Genomic DNA, 16,748 nt, shown 5'->3' on the forward strand with positions numbered 1-16,748 from the left:
ATCGTTTGACCTTACTTTATGCAGCGATGATAAAGAGATTTACCAAATTGTAGAGATTATCAATTGTACGTGCTAAAGGCTTTTCCTTGTCTAATGCCAGTAACTGTGTTCTGGTTAAACTGAACCAGCTAAAGGGCAAATATATTTGGACGTGTTCCACAAGCAGAGAAAAAGTGATTTGGGGACCTTTGCAATTGGTGTGTTGCGCAGACATTTCAATTTGACACAGCACTTTGTAAGTAATTGTTTCACATCTGGCTTTCTGGAGGTACCACTGGACTTGGCAATAGGTGTGATGGTGTCCCATTCAAAATGATTTAGACTTCTCATTCACACCTCTCTGATGTGACAAAGGCAAAATATGAATGCAGAAGATACATTACAAAATAAGTAATAGTAGTCAGAGTGGACTATATGCCACTCGATAGGTTCTGTAAGGTCACACCTGATTCTTTTCCTCAGGTATGCTTCCCAACCTCATCTCCACATCCTCTGATATTCCATCAATCTCAGGCTTGAATATCCACAAGGAATAGCATTCCACAGGCTAATGAGGCAAATGATCAAAGAATCACAACCTTCTGAGAAAATATATTTTTCCTCATTGCTGCCACCAACAATGTAAGGTCAGTATGACTTCTAACTACACTGAACACTGAGGTAAGAAATTACTTTTTTCTCTCTAAACATTTTTCCAATTTTTAATAGCATTGATCATCAGGCAGTTACGTGCTTCCAAAAAATGGAAATGCAGTTTATTTTCCTCAAACTTCCTTTTCTTCCTTTTCGTTTTCCAGCAACTTCAATAATCTTTCCCAGACATCATAACTGGTTACCAAGCCAACAATCTTACTGTGTTTAATAGAAAATAACTTGCATAGGGCAGAGTAAATGGACAACAACAAAGCAACAATTGCTGACAGAATTATTGATCACAACACTCACTACAAAAAATAACACTTGCTTGACCCATATTCAAATGCATCGCGGTCTGGGTAAGTCAATTCTGTTATTGCTTGACTTTCAGCTCAGTCCCTTACATTTTGCTTTTGTGAAGTGGAGACCTTAGCTAAAGATGAACAGTACAAACATTCACAGATCCTTCATGTCCAAGATACCCAGAAGAAATTAAATGGCACCCTTCTGCAAATAGATTGCTATAAGGGATGTTGTTAAGCTGCAAGGTTTGGGTAAGTTGAAGAGAATCTGTAAGCTTGTCAGCAATTCAGCACATGTGTCCAGAGACACAAGCCTCGTAGTGAGGGCATATAGCACCTTGCTACACATCTATAAGTGTCAAGCAACTATGTAATTATTTTGATTTTTCCTTTGCAGCAAACTAAATATACCTTCACAATTTGACCATGTTTCTACAAAGGAAAATTTGCATCATGACACTGTTTGCGCCCTACCAAACTTTGTTATTACCAACCAAGTGTAGTTACTTTTGTAAAAAAAGGAAACATGGCAGTCAATTGTGTGCAATCATATAACTTGCATCAGAAATAATAACTGAGGGGATAGAAAGGATTATCCACGGTCCATTCTGGGTTTTGTACCCAATGGTGGGATGCATTGACCCAGTACATGCTCAGTATTTGATTCCAGCGTTGGATGTCATACTGGACGATGCAGCACATAGAGTCATAGATTCACTGAGTGGTACGGCATAGCTGTAGAACAATTTGTCCGTGCTGACCAAGTTGCCTGACTGAGCTAACCCATTCTTGTTTCTAGTCCCATTCATCTACCACCTATACTCTTCATTCATCTAATTCACTTCTCCATTTGTTACATTTGCCCTTCAATTCTCCTTTAACGGTTTCCTTTATCATCTTCTTTACATCAGATTCCAAAAATTGTAGTCTTTGTGTCGGAGGGAATTTTGTACTTTATCTGTATCCCATATCTGACTTTACTCAGATAGGCACAGACACAGAATAAAACAGCTCATAGATCTGGTGGTGAGTGCATCGAACAAGTTAGTTTATTAGCGTTGTACATCGGGAAGAAGTGTGAGCAAGCTCACGCTGCTTCAAAATCCTACAGTAACTGTAGGATCAACACCTCCTTCTTAGTCTTTTTTTGTTTTAGTTTTAGAGATACAGTGTGGAAATAAACACTGTGACCCACTGAGTCCATGCCGACCAGCAACACTTGTACACTGGTTCTATCCGACACACTAGAGACAATTTACAGAAGCCAATTAACATACAAACCTGCACATCTTTGGAATGTGGGAGGAAACCGGAGCACCCAAAGGAAACTCACACAGTCACAGGGAGAACGTACGGACTCCATACAGACAGCACCCGCATTCAAGAGCAAACCTGAGTCTCTGGTGCTGTAAGGTAGCAACTCTACTGCTGTGCCACTCTGCCTCCTCGTCCAGCCCCCCTCCCCCCAACTGGCTTCATCTGCCTTGTCTTTCCTTTTCTATTCACACATAACACCACTGCCCCTGTTTTCCATCTCCACCATTTCCCCTCCCCCACTGGCTCCATTTGCCTATCATACACCTCCTCTCCTTGGTCTAGAAACATAGAAACATAGAAATTAGGTGCAGGAGTAGGCCATTCGGCCCTTCGAGCCTGCACCGCCATTCAATATGATCATGGCTGATCATCCAACTCAGTATCCCGTACCTGCCTTCTCTCCATACCCTCTGATCCCCTTAGCCACAAGGGCCACATCTAACTCCCTCTTAAATATAGCCAATGAACTGGCCTCGACTACCTTCTGTGGCAGAGAGTTCCAGAGATTCACCACTCTCTGTGTGAAAAAAGTTCTTCTCATCTCGGTTTTAAAGGATTTCCCCCTTATCCTTAAGCTGTGACCCCTTGTCCTGGACTTCCCCAACATCGGGTGCAATCTTCCTGCATCTAGCCTGTCCAACCCCTTAAGAATTTTGTAAGTTTCTATAAGATCCCCTCTCAATCTCCTAAATTCTAGAGAGTATAAACCAAGTCTATCCAGTCTTTCTTCATAAGACAGTCCTGACATCCCAGGAATCAGTCTGGTGAACCTTCTCTGCACTCCCTCTATGGCAATAATGTCCTTCCTCAGATTTGGAGACCAAAACTGTACGCAATACTCCAGGTGTGGTCTCACCAAGACCCTGTACAACTGCAGTAGAACCTCCCTGCTCCTATACTCAAATCCTTTTGCTATGAAAGCTAACATACCATTCGCTTTCTTCACTGCCTGCTGCACCTGCATGCCCACTTTCAATGACTGGTGTACCATGACACCTAGGTCTCGCTGCATCTCCCCTTTTCCTAGTCGGCCACCATTTAGATAATAGTCTGCTTTCCTGTTTTTGCCACCAAAATGGATAACCTCACATTTATCCACATTATACTGCATCTGCCAAACATTTGCCCACTCACCCAGCCTATCCAAGTCACCTTGCAGTCTCCTAGCATCCTCCTCACAGCTAACACTGCCCCCCCAGCTTAGTGTCATCCGCAAACTTGGAGATATTGCCTTCAATTCCCTCATCCAGATCATTAATATATATTGTAAATAGCTGGGGTCCCAGCACTGAACCTTGCGGTACCCCACTAGTCACTGCCTGCCATTGTGAAAAGGACCCGTTTACTCCTACTCTTTGCTTCCTGTTTGCCATCCAGTTCTCTATCCACATCAATACTGAACCCCCAATGCCGTGTGCTTTAAGTTTGTCTGTCTATCATCTACTGGCATTGTCTCACTCCTCCCCTTCTCCTCTTTCAGCTGACTGTCATTTCTCTCCATTTTCAGTCTTGATTTAGGGTCTCGACCCAAAAACATTGACAACATCTCTCCCTACAGACTCTGTCAACCCACTTAGTCCACAAGGCAGTACTGAAACGCAGGTCCTCCCAAGGATACAGTTTCACCAAAACTGTTTGTAAGTCAGAATTGCAGGCATCCAGCAATAAAAATACAAACAAACTAAGGGTCATGTGTAAATAAACCAGTTTGTTGAACCCATCTGTACATAAGTCAGGCATTTGTAACCTTGGGAGGAACTGTAATTGGAACTCAACTGTCCTCAGTACGTTACCACTTGCTTTAGGGCGATTTTAAATCCAGTTTGACTTCATTCAGAGCTTTAATACTATTACTTGCCCAATGCAATGTTTTCCTGGGAATCTCTGGCCTATTATCACTGAAAGAAAGTGAGGTGCACCCAGGATGACATTGTGAATTTCATGTACATCCACTAGGATCAGACAGAACAAAAACATCAGTGACAAAAGAAGTGCACCATCTCACAACCTAAAACATTCAGCCAACCTCTATCTCATCTGTGGATGAGTCTGCAGGTCCACACTGGCCTCATCTCAGAATGCACAAGAGTGGAAGCAAATCATTCTCAACCTCAAGGTGCTGCCTTAAAAGAAGAAGATGGAGCCAAAAGCCCTAAATAGGTATATACTGCAAATGCATTGTAAAATAATTATACATCTAAATTGTATTTGCACAATAAATCAGTATAGCAAAGGTGGAATTTATAAATTATCCAAAAGTAATGATTTGTTTTATGATTTGGTGGTACGGCATGTTATCATTCACCTCTCTTTTAATTCCAGCCTGCCAGGATCATATAGAGCAATAGCTCTTTTAAATACAGACCTAAAAATATTAGCTAAAACCCTGGCAAGAAGACTAAGTAAATTTGTCAGTAAATTAATACACTCTGATCAAACTGGGTATATACCCAAGAGACCTGAGTATCACTGAGATGCTTGTTTAATATAATGTACTCATACAGATCGACAAACGAAGACTTATCAGTTATGTATTTAGATGCAGAAAAAGCATTTGACCAAGTAGAATGGGAATATCTCTTCATAGTATTGCAAAAATTCCAACTAGGAGAAAATTTTATTTCATAGATAAAGTTGTTATATAACAATCCGACTGCCAGAATACTAACTAATCAAACTCTGTCACCTAAATTTCAATTATCCAGGGGCAATAGACAAGGGTGTGCTTTATCACCAATGTTATTTGCCCGTGCTATAGAACCCTTAGCTGAAAGTATAAGTGTACATCCGAGCATTCATGGCTATAATACTAAATATACTAATAATAAGATTTTGTTATATGCACTCAGAGAGTGGTAGCTGTGTGGAATGAGCTTCCAGTGAAGGTGGTGGAGGCAGGTTCGTTTTTATCATTTAAAAATAAATTGGATAGTTATATGGATGGGAAAGGAATGGAGGGTTATGGTCTGAGCGCAGGTATATGGGACTAGGGGAGATTATGTGTTCGGCACGGACTAGAAGGGTCGAGATGGCCTGTTTCCGTGCTGTAATTGTTATATGGTTATATGGTTATATGGTTATGCAGACTATGAACTTTTATATATTACCAACTCTCAAATCAGTATCCCAAATATACTAAACCTCATAGAACAATTCGGCTCCTTCTCAGGGTATAGAATAAACTGGAACAAAAGTGAAATTATGCCGATAAAACCTCAAGACCCTTCACATCTCCTAAAATTTCCCTTTAGAATTGCTATGGAAAAATTTAAATATCTTGGATTCTACGTGACTAGAAAATATCCCTCTTTATTTCAAGCAAATTTTGCACCATTAATCACCAAATTAAATGCCCTTATTCAATTTTGGAAAACACTTCCGATTTCCCTTATAGGTCGAGTAAATGCCATAAAGAGGATTTTCCTTCCACAACTCCTGTACCTATTTCAATCAATACCGATTTACCTCCCTAAAAACTTGACTCTGTGATTACAAACTTTATCTGGGATTATAAAACTCACAGAATTCACAAACGACATTTATGCAAACCTAAAGAAATCGGTTGACTGGCTCTCCCTAATTTTCTTCTCTATTACTGGGCAACTAATATTAAAAATGTAATCTACTGGATGGACAATACATGCCAGCAAGTAAACTGGTTAAAAATGTAGAGGGAAGATTGTTTGCCTTTCAATATAGGTGCGATTCTTCTCTCTCCAATACATTTGAAGAAATCAATGTTTGAGAAAAATCCGATAATTCATAGCACCTTACAAACTAGAAACAGTTGAAATCAACCCTTAAATTGAGAAATTTCTCTCTCCTCTTACCAATCGCCAATAATCCCTCGTTTAAACCATCTACTTTAGACAAGGTTTTTGTACAATGGGAAAGCCTAGGAATTAAAAAGCTGGGAGACCTTTATGAGAAGGGGACCTTCCTCTCGTTTCAAGAATTACAGCTGAAATATCATCTGAAAGGTAGTCATTACTTCAGATATCTTCAAATACGAGACTGTGAAAATACACATGCAAGACTGTCACTCCATGGGTCCAGATATACTAGATGAATGCATGGACAGAAATGCGGATACTAATAAGTTAATATCCTACTTCTATAATACCCTTTTAAATGTACATATCCCATTGTCGGAAATAATTAGGTGAGCATGGGAAGACAAATTGGGTTTAACAATTTCAAAGGATAGTTGGGAAGAAAGTCTTTTATATATACATTACTGTTCTCTTAATGTTAGGCACTCCCTAAAACAATTTAAAATACTGCATAGACTCTATTATTCAAAGTCTAAATTGAACAAGATCTTCCAAAATGTCTCTCCTTTCTGCGATAAATGTCTCCTCCAAGAAGCAACTATAACCCATTCTTTTGTTTCCTGCACAAAATTACAAAACTTCTGGAGGGGAATTTTTGATATATTTTCCAAAATACTTAAAACTAAATTGGATCCCAACATAAAACTGATCACACTAGGTAAGCCAGAGGCCTGTTCTGAGCAAACAATATTTCAAAGACGTTTCCTTAACTATGGTCTAATAACGGCAAAAAAATTAATACTTAAATTTTGGAAACAGACAACAGTCCCTACAGTGAAGATGAAGATGTGGATCACAAACATGTCCGATACACTACATTTGGAAAATATTTGGCTTGTCTTGGTGGAAAAACCAGATCAATTTCTTAAGACATGAACACCCTTTACCGAATTCTTACAACAATAGCATGGTGCAACACAAATTTAAATTTAAATCCGATGCTGGGTTGGTTGAGGCGGGCGGGGGGAACAAGGGGCAGGGTATATCTCCACTTTTCTTTTTCTTTTTTCTTATTTCTATATCTTTCTGCCACACTACTTTGGTAGGGGATTCTCTTTTGTTCTTCTTCAATCTATCATTTCACTTTTTTTTTTCTTGTTTTCTTTTTCTTTTCTTCTTTCATTTTCATAATTTAGGTTATAAGGTTAAAAATGAAGTTGTACAATAATTGTATAATTTTAGATGCCGAATGCTTTATCTCTGTACAATTGCTTCTAATAATTTTTTTTTTAAATTCCAGCCTAACCGGATGAAGTTACTTTGTCAACTGTAGGTCTCCTGCTCAGCTGGTCCCGGGGACAAGTTAATAGGGTGGACAACGGAATTCACAGGTAAATAGCACTAAGCTGACAATTCAGTTAGAGAGATCACAAAGACAATCTGGGTGAGGAACTGAAACTTCACAATATATGAGTGAGGCAAATGGGAGACAACGAGGTAGTCCAAATAACTCCTTTATCCTATGTTATTGGGTAAACCTTCTGAAGTTAATTTGCATTCTTCATTAAAGGGTCTGTCCCACTTACGCAACTTTTCAGCAACTGTCTTTGATCTTCAAACTCATGGGCACTCAAGGGCACTTGCCTGAAAAACCTCAAGCTGGATCGACCGTCAGTGATGAAACCGCGAGGTAGATCGACCGTCAGCACACAGACACACGCGCACGCGCACGCACACACACACACACGCGCACACACACACACACACACACACACACACACACACACACACACAGACACACACACACACACACACACACACACACACACACACACACACACACACACACACACACACACACACACACACACACACACACACACATTGCAAAGGCAGGGGCCAGGGAAAGCGGGGGAGCGCTGTCTGAAATTCACACCTACGATGAACAGGAAGGTAAAAGACAGCTGGCACAGTGTACGGTAAGAGAGGGGATGGGGTGGGGGAGAATGGGAGAGAAGGGGAGAGCAGGGGAGAGAAGGGTGGAGAAGGAGTAGAGACACTTTTAAGAAGCCAGACAACTTTTAATAAAGTTTAGCGGGCATTTAACATTACCGGTCGGTATTTCTTGGTTCTGAAAACTTCAATGAGCCAATTAAAATGCCAGATCAGCAAAGGAGATTGCCTATGGCTACCACGGCTGCCTATAACTACATTGCAACCCCACTACCACTGCACTACGAGTTCAAAAGAACCACGTCGACCAATTTTTACTCGCGGAAAATTTGCCGGATCTTCTCTCAAGCATGAAAGAGAGTTACAGTGATCTCCTAGGACCACGTGTCGACCATGCTGCGAGTTTATGGCGAGCGCACACTCTTCTAAACTCACAAATTAGGTCGACATAGTGGAACAGGCCATTAAGGCCCAGTTAATAAGGATAATTCATCCAGGTCAAACATTGTCTACTTGACAGTTCCGGATCCCAAAATGGGGATGTATTTTGTTTCCTTTCTTTGGTAAAAGAAAAGATTGCATTTATGTAGAAACCTAAGAATATCCTACAGCTTTTTAGATATTAATCTAATTTAAATGTAATTACTGTTATAAATATAAAACATTGCAACTAATTGAAGCACAGCAAGCATTCACATACAACAAGAAAATAATAAGGAGAACATTTGTTTTAATGATATTGATTGAGGAATAAATATTGATTCATTCATTAGAACGACAAACCCTGTTCTTCCTCAAAATAGTGTCATGCGATAATTTTTTATCTTCACTTGAGAGAGTGGACAAAGTCTCTGTTTAACAATTCATTGAAAGGCACCAATTTTAAAAAGCAGAACTGCCCTTGAGAATTAATCCAAGATTTTAAAGCTTAAGTCACTGGATCATATGGGTTAAATTGACAAAGCACAATTAAATGTTATTTAATATTAACAAAATGTGTGTGAAATAAGGGTAGTCTTTGTACAGCAATGCAATAGGCTGCTGTTAGAGTTTGAATTGTATGAAAACTATTCTTCTAAGTCCAGTTTATCTATTACATCAAAGCAGCAACATGCACCTGAGGCACATTGATTATAATCTCTGGGCTATGTCCTTGGAACTGTATTGACACTTTTCTTCCTTTTTGGCTCTGCCACAGTCTTCTTATCTTCACAAATGAGCTTCTATCTGCATAGCATCTTATTCAACCTCAAATCCTATCAAACTGCATTGCAGGAATTCAGTCACTGAAGTAGGGGACAAACATACAAATTGAAATCTCGGCAAACAACAGCAAGATAAATGTCAATATAAGCTGCTTTACTGACATCATTTGAGGATAAATGCTTGTTAGGGCATGAAGGATTCATGATGCTGCTCAACTTTAAGTGCAGGCTTTACTTTCAAATTGTCTGTTCTTCCTTCACCTAATATGCCCATCACACTACAGCTGCCTTATATTCATGTTTACTCCAATACTCAATCTGCCACTTTAATTCACCACAATCCAAATTTGTAGGCAGCGCTGTTGCACAGTTAGCAATGCTTGTGTGTCACAGCCGCGGAAAAACTGAGTTCAGTCATGACCTTGCGTGTTGTCTGTGATGTGTTTGCACATTTCCACTGTGACCATGTGGTATTACCCTGGGTGAATGGTGGAACCTGATGGGGGACGGACTAATGAGAATAAAAAATACGGCTAAATTAGGATTTTTGCAAGCACAGGAGACTGCGGATGCTGGAATCTGTGGCAAAGAAAAGGTGACGTACTGGAGGAACTTTGCAGGTGAGGCAGCGTCTGTGGAGTTAAATGGACAGTCGATGATTTAGGTCGAGACCCTTCATCTATACTTAGTGGAAATGGCTGCTTGACTCGGAAGGACGAGGAGCCCATTTCCATACCGTATTTCTCTCTGATCCAATCAATGAAGAAACTTTAAAACTGAAATGTTCATGTTTTGCAAGTGATTAAGCATTACCGTTGACAAGTATCAGTCTTAATACTTATGCTGGCTATGTGTGTTCCCCTATTCATTTTGTGGTGATGTGGCCACTAAATGATTTGGATGTTCCAACATTCAATATGAGGAAGGACATCCTTGTGATTGAGGCAGTGCAGCGTAGGTTCACGAGATTGATCCCTGGGATGGCGGGACAGTCATATGAGGAAAGATTGAAAAGACTAGGCTTGTTTTCACTGGAGTTTAGAAGGATGAGGGGGTTCTTATAGAAACATATAAAATTATAAAAGGACTGGACAAGCTAGATGCAGGAAAAATGTTCTCAATGTTGGGCGAGTCCAGAACCAAGGGCCACAGTCTTATAATAAAGGGAAGGCCATTTAAGACTGAGGTGAGAAAAGACTTCTTCACCCAGAGAGTTGTGAATTTGTGGAATTCCCTGCCACAGAGGGCAATGGAGGCCAAATCACTGGATGGATTTAAGAGAGAGTTAGATAGAGCTCTAGGGGCAAGTGGAATCAAGGGATTTGGGGAGAAGGCAGGCACGGGTTATTGATAGGGGACGATCAGCCATGATCACAATGAATGGCGGTGCGGTCTCGAAGTGCCGAATGGCCTCCTTCTGCACCTATTTTCTATGTTTCTATGAAATTAGAACATCAATATTCACCCTTGGCTCAGTTGGTGTCAACTTTCCTTCTAATTTAAGATTCCCATTTCAGAGATTTGAATCAAAACCTGTCGGTTGACCAAGGTTATGGCAAAAACCCCTACCAACCATGCTCAACAGGAGGCAGTGCTTATGGCAACTTTTACTTGACCTGAACTGACTGTTACCATAAAAACAACAGACGTAAGAAGGGTCTGAAGAAGGGTTTTGACCCGAAACGTTGCCTATTTCCTTCGCTCCATAGATGCTGCCTCACCTGCTGAGTTTCTCCAGCATTTTTGTCTACCTTCGATTTTCCAGCATCTGCAGTTCCTTCTTAAACTTAAACCCATTCTTCATATGCTATTTAACTTAAGCCAATCTTCTTGATCTGGAGCTGGCACAGCATGGCCTGACACAAACACAAGATTTAAAAAAATATTGTATTACAATACAGAAGAAGGGCATTCAACCCAGCGAGTCCATGGTGGTTCCATAAGTGAAATCACATCAGTCCCTTTCCTCCTATCCTATATGTCCCACAGAACTCTCTCAAATTACCCATGAACTCAATTTTTCTCTTTGGATTAGTTTTGCAAGTAACCTACGCTGAAGAGTTGTTTACAGCAACAAATTAACCTACGAGTGTTTATTTTGGATGTGGAAGGCAATGGGATTCCCTGGAGGGAACTCACACAGTCACAAAGAGAACTTGCAAACTCCACATGGATATCGTCAGTGGACAGGACTGCGGACACTCTCTATGTTTGAACTGAATGTCCTGTTTCCCACATTAAGCCTGTACCTACTCAATGTAAGGTTAGAGGCAATGATTTTTTATTTTTTTTTATTTCCTCAGAAGCACAATGGGATATGGCAACATGAAATGCAGTACATAAATGCAGGTCTTTTTTAAAGATGTATATTCTAAAAGAATAACGATGGTTTTAGGAGCCTATCAAAGCTTCTGAAGCACTCATCAATCTCATTTTGCATCCAGTTACACTTCATTTTTGTTATCTGAGATCCATCAAACCCAGTAAAATATCTAGTGTTTACTGTTTTCACTTCTGACTTGCAGTCTCACTGACTGCCTGAGCGAATAGAAGACTTTATTTCAATACCATGAAGGTCAGCTCTGTAACCCATAATTACATCTAACTAGGCTTCACACTGGCAATGGAGCTTCACTTTCCCCAGAAAAGATTAATGGAAGAAATCAATTTCAGAGCAGAAAATACAACAGAATTTATCGCAAAATTATTCTTGATTTGTCTTCTTAAAGGGCCTGTCCCACTTTCACGACCTAATTCACGACCTTTTTTACTCGTGGACATTTTTCATCAGGCTAGAAAAATGCCCCGGCCTACTTGATGCCGGGAGTACCTACGACTAGCATCACGGCCTGCTACCACCTACCTACGATCTCGTGACGTACATGCTGTGAGTATGAGTCAAGGACAAACTCGGCAGAGGTCGTGAAAGTGGGATAGGCCCTTTACACACAGTTAATAAATAAATAAAAGGTCATCAACAACTATTCTTAAAACCCAACAAATATAAACAAATCATGGCCAATTGTTGGGATTAACCATATAACCATATAACAAATTACAGCACGGAAACAGGCCATCTCGACCCCTCTAGTCCGTGCCGAACACATAATCTCCCCTAGTCCCATATACCTGCGCTCAGACCATAACCCTCCATTCCTTTCCCATCCATATAACTATCCAATTTATTTTTAAATGATAAAAACGAACCTGCCTCCACCACCTTCACTGGAAGCTCATTCCACACAGCTACCACTCTCTGAGTAAAGAAGTTCCCCCTCATGTTACCCCTAAACTTCAGTCCCTTAATTCTCAAGTCATGTCCCCTTGTTTGAATCTTCCCTACTCTCAGTGGGAAAAGCTTTTCCACGTCAACTCTGTCTATCCCTCTCATCATTTAAAAAACCTCTATCAAGTCCCCCCTTAACCTTCTGCGCTCCAAAGAATAAAGCCCTAACTTGTTCAACCTTTCTCTGTAACTTAGTTGCTGAAACCCAGGCAACATTCTAGTAAATCTCCTCTGTACTCTCTCTATTTTGTTGACACCCATTCTATAATTAGGCGACCAAAATTGTACACCATACACCATACACCAATAACATTAAACAGAAGCATTGAAGTTGGACGGGAGAGGCTCATTTTTCATCACTTAATAGGTGCAAGAGTAGTTGCATTCAGTTCTACCTAACTCAACAAATTTCTTCACTGCAATCAAATGTGCATGAGGCGAGTTTGGTCAATTACTGATAATCTTTCACAGAGTTAATGCTCATGACACAAGGCTGATTTATTTCCCCTATTTATGGTTCCTTCACCAAATTTTGGTGAGTCTTTATTCATTTTCCTTTGAGTGACTTCTAGCTCCAAAAAGATGATTTATTCAAAACAGATAATCACATTAGTTCTTCACACTAGGTTTCAACACATGAACACGATTTTGAAGCAAACACTGCCAAACTCAAATCACTTCAAATGTTGTAATTAAAATATAAGGCTTATCGACCCTTAAAGTTAACCAATCTATAAAAGCATGCTGGAAAGAAACATTTTGTATAGCCTTCCTTAAATATTATCAATTTATATGATGAATATAACACATTCAGGGAAACTTGAGAAACATCAGGAACATCTATCATCTGCATATATTACTCATTGTTAGTAAGATTATAATATGTACCTTTAATAATCCATAACTTTAATATACTTTTGCTACTTACCATTGTTGATGCAGAAGTGTCACACAGGGCCCAGTTCCTTTTAAGTCACAGAATGTAGGACAATTATATAAATAGACATTACTAAAATTCCAAGGTGACTTTGTCCCTTTGTCAAACCTGACTCCATAATCCTATAACCTTTTTTATGTAGCCTGGTGGTGAGTAACAGAATTACAAGTCAATGTCATTAGTGGCAAACCAACAGAATATCAATGTTTGATTTGTAATCATTCAGAATAAATTCTGCAAAGGGGTCCATAAAAGCTACACCATGTATCTTGGTACATTAATTATAGAAAATGCAACCTTCATGAATAGATTTTATTTGTTACATTCACCCAACAATACCAGGAAAGGCCTTATATGTGTGAAAATGGTTTGCTATCCATGTCTGACATCAAAAACACTCAAACCGAGCATTTGAAAATCGTTTTAATGAAATACAAAAGGCGCACTCTGTTTCAAATACAGGAAGAAGAACTTGGTATTATATCAATATGGTAGCATTGTATAACATTGAGGGTAGATGTGATAAAATCTGTAGTTATTGCAAATGTATTTTATGCAAGTACAATGCAACTTCTTTTCATCGAACAGAAACTGGCCTGATGCATGATAAATAGTCATAGTCATGGAGTTATACAGAACAGAAACAGGCCCTTTGGCCCAACATGACAACCACACTGCTTAATTGAGCGAGTCTCACTATACAGTCGATCTAAATCCTTCCAAACAATTCCTATCCAGGCGTGGCTTTTAAATGTCAGAATTGTATCTGCCTATACCACCACCACAGGGCAGCTCATTTCATATACACACCACCCTCAGGTCCTTTTTAAATATTCCCCTTTGCCCTTACCTTAAACCTATGCTCTTTACTTTTAGATTTCCATACCCTGAGAAAATGACTGTAGCCATTCACATTATCCATGCCCATTGGTATATGCAATATACATACAGAATTTGCAAATAAAGCAACATTCAATCTCAAAAGTACTAGATTATCTAGAAAAAAATGCTGGAAAAACTCAGCGGTTGAGGCAGCACCTATAGAGCGAAAGAAATAGGCAACGTTTCAGGTCGAGACCATTCTTCAGACTGATGTGAGGGTGGGAGGGATGGGAAGCAGAAAGGAAGAGGGGGAGACATTGGGCTGAGGGAGAGCTAGGAAGGGGAGGAGAAAGCAGGGAATACCTGAAATTAGAGAAGTCAATGTTCATACTGCTGGGGTGTAAACCGCCCAAGCGAAATATGAGGTGCTGCTCCTCCAATTTATGGTGGGCCTCACTCTGGCCATGGCGCAGGAGAGAAAGGTCAAATTCGGAATGGAAGTTGAAGTGCTGAGGCACCGGGAGATCAGGTTGGTTATTGCGAACTAGTTCGCAATAACTAACCTTTTTTATATTTAGATAATAACACAAAGCAAATTCAACAAGTACTTAAAAGAGCAGAATACAGGCCAACAGAAAGGGAGCAAAGGAGTGGGACTATTGGAATATCTCTTACAATAAGCCAGCACACACTCAGTTAACCAAAAATCATTCACTGTAGCATGACTTTATGATTTATTTGGCTCAAAACACATGTATTTTGTGGTGAAAGTCAAGACAGAAATTAGGAAAACTATGGACATTAACCATGTTCACCCTAGACCAGTGGGAAACATAGAAACAGAAAATAGGTGCAGGAGGAGGCCATTCGGCCCTTCGAGCCAGCACCGTCATTCATTATGATCATGGCTGATTGTCCCCAATCAATAACCCGTGCCTGCCTTCTCCCCGTATCCCTTGATTCCACTAGCCCCTAGAGCTCTATCTAACTCTCTCTTAAATCCATCCAGTGATTTGGCCTCCACTGCCCTCTGTGGCAGGGAATTCCATAAATTCACAACTCTCTGGGTGAAAAAGTTTTTTCTCACCTCAGCCTTAAATGGCCTCCCCTTTATTCTAAAATACCTGTCCCATTGTACGAGTTCATTCAAAGAGTTCTCCAGAGTTTGCCCTGATTCGAACTCGAAGATTTACGGTAATGGCCGCTCGTCAGTACTCGGGACTCTCGTGGACATTTTTCAACATGTTGAAAAATCTTCACGAGTCTTATCGAGTTTACCGCTTTTCCTGAGTATCTGCCGTTAGCGTTACGAGCCGCTAAGAGACGTCCCCGAGCTCCGACGTACCCTCTACGTTCATTCAACGTGCTTACCACGAGTTCGATTTTTTTTTAAACTCGGGAGAGCACTTGAATGAACTCGTGCAATGGGACAGGGCTTTAAGACTGTGGCCCCTGGTTCTGGACTCGCCCAACATAGGGAACATTTTTCCTGCATCTAGCTTGTCCAGTCCTTCTATAATTTATATGTTTCTATAAGATCTCCCCCTCATCCTTCTAAACTCCAGAAATACAAGCCTAGTCTTTTCAATCTTTCCTCATATGACAGTCCCGCCTGTCAGGGATCAATCTTGTGAACCTACGCTGCATTGCCTCAATCACAAGGATGTCTTTCCTCAAATTAGGAGACCAAAACTGTACACAATTGTGTGAAGTGGTCTTTCACACAGAGAGTGGTGAATCTCTGGAATTCTCTGCCACAGAAGATAGTTGAGGCCAGTTCATTGGCTATATTTAAGATGTGGCCCTTGTGGCTAAAGGGATCAGGGGGTATGGAGAGAAGGCAGGTACAGGATACTGAGTTGGATGATCATCCATGATCATATTGAATGGCGGTGCAGGCTCGAAGGGCCGAATGGCCTACTCCTGCACCTATTTTGTATGTTTTTATGTTTCTACCAGAGCCCTATACAACTGCAGAAGAACCTCTTTACTCCTATACTGAAATCCTCTTGTTATGAAGGCCAACATTCCATTAGCTTTCTTCACTGCCTGCTGTACCTGCATGCCAACTTTTAGTGACTGGTGTACAAGGACACCCAGATCTCGCTGCACCTCTCCCTTACCTAACCTAAGGAAGGAATTATTTTTCTCCATTAATATTGCCTGATCTGTTGACCATTCCCTGCAGCTCAGTCCTGCAATTCACAATTATTATGTGTCCTTTTGTTTGTGTTCTTTCTTCCTCACTCTCTAACCTCCCTCTTAATCTATCAACCAGATGGGTTCATTAACATTTATCCCCATGGCAACTCTGACCCCATTAAATATATTAATTTTCTCTTGTACATCCTTTCTTACCTATCTGCAACTTAAAACTCACTTGTGTTCTCTCATTCCCAGTGTGAATCTTCAACTGAATACACAATTCCAACACAACTGCTTGTGTGGTCAACAATAAATAATCTCCTCTTTAAATAGGGCAGGAAAGACATACTTATGAGAAATGGCATTTATAGC

This window comes from Amblyraja radiata, chromosome 6 (genome assembly GCF_010909765.2).
Source record: "Amblyraja radiata isolate CabotCenter1 chromosome 6, sAmbRad1.1.pri, whole genome shotgun sequence".
Lineage (NCBI taxonomy): Eukaryota > Metazoa > Chordata > Chondrichthyes > Rajiformes > Rajidae > Amblyraja > Amblyraja radiata.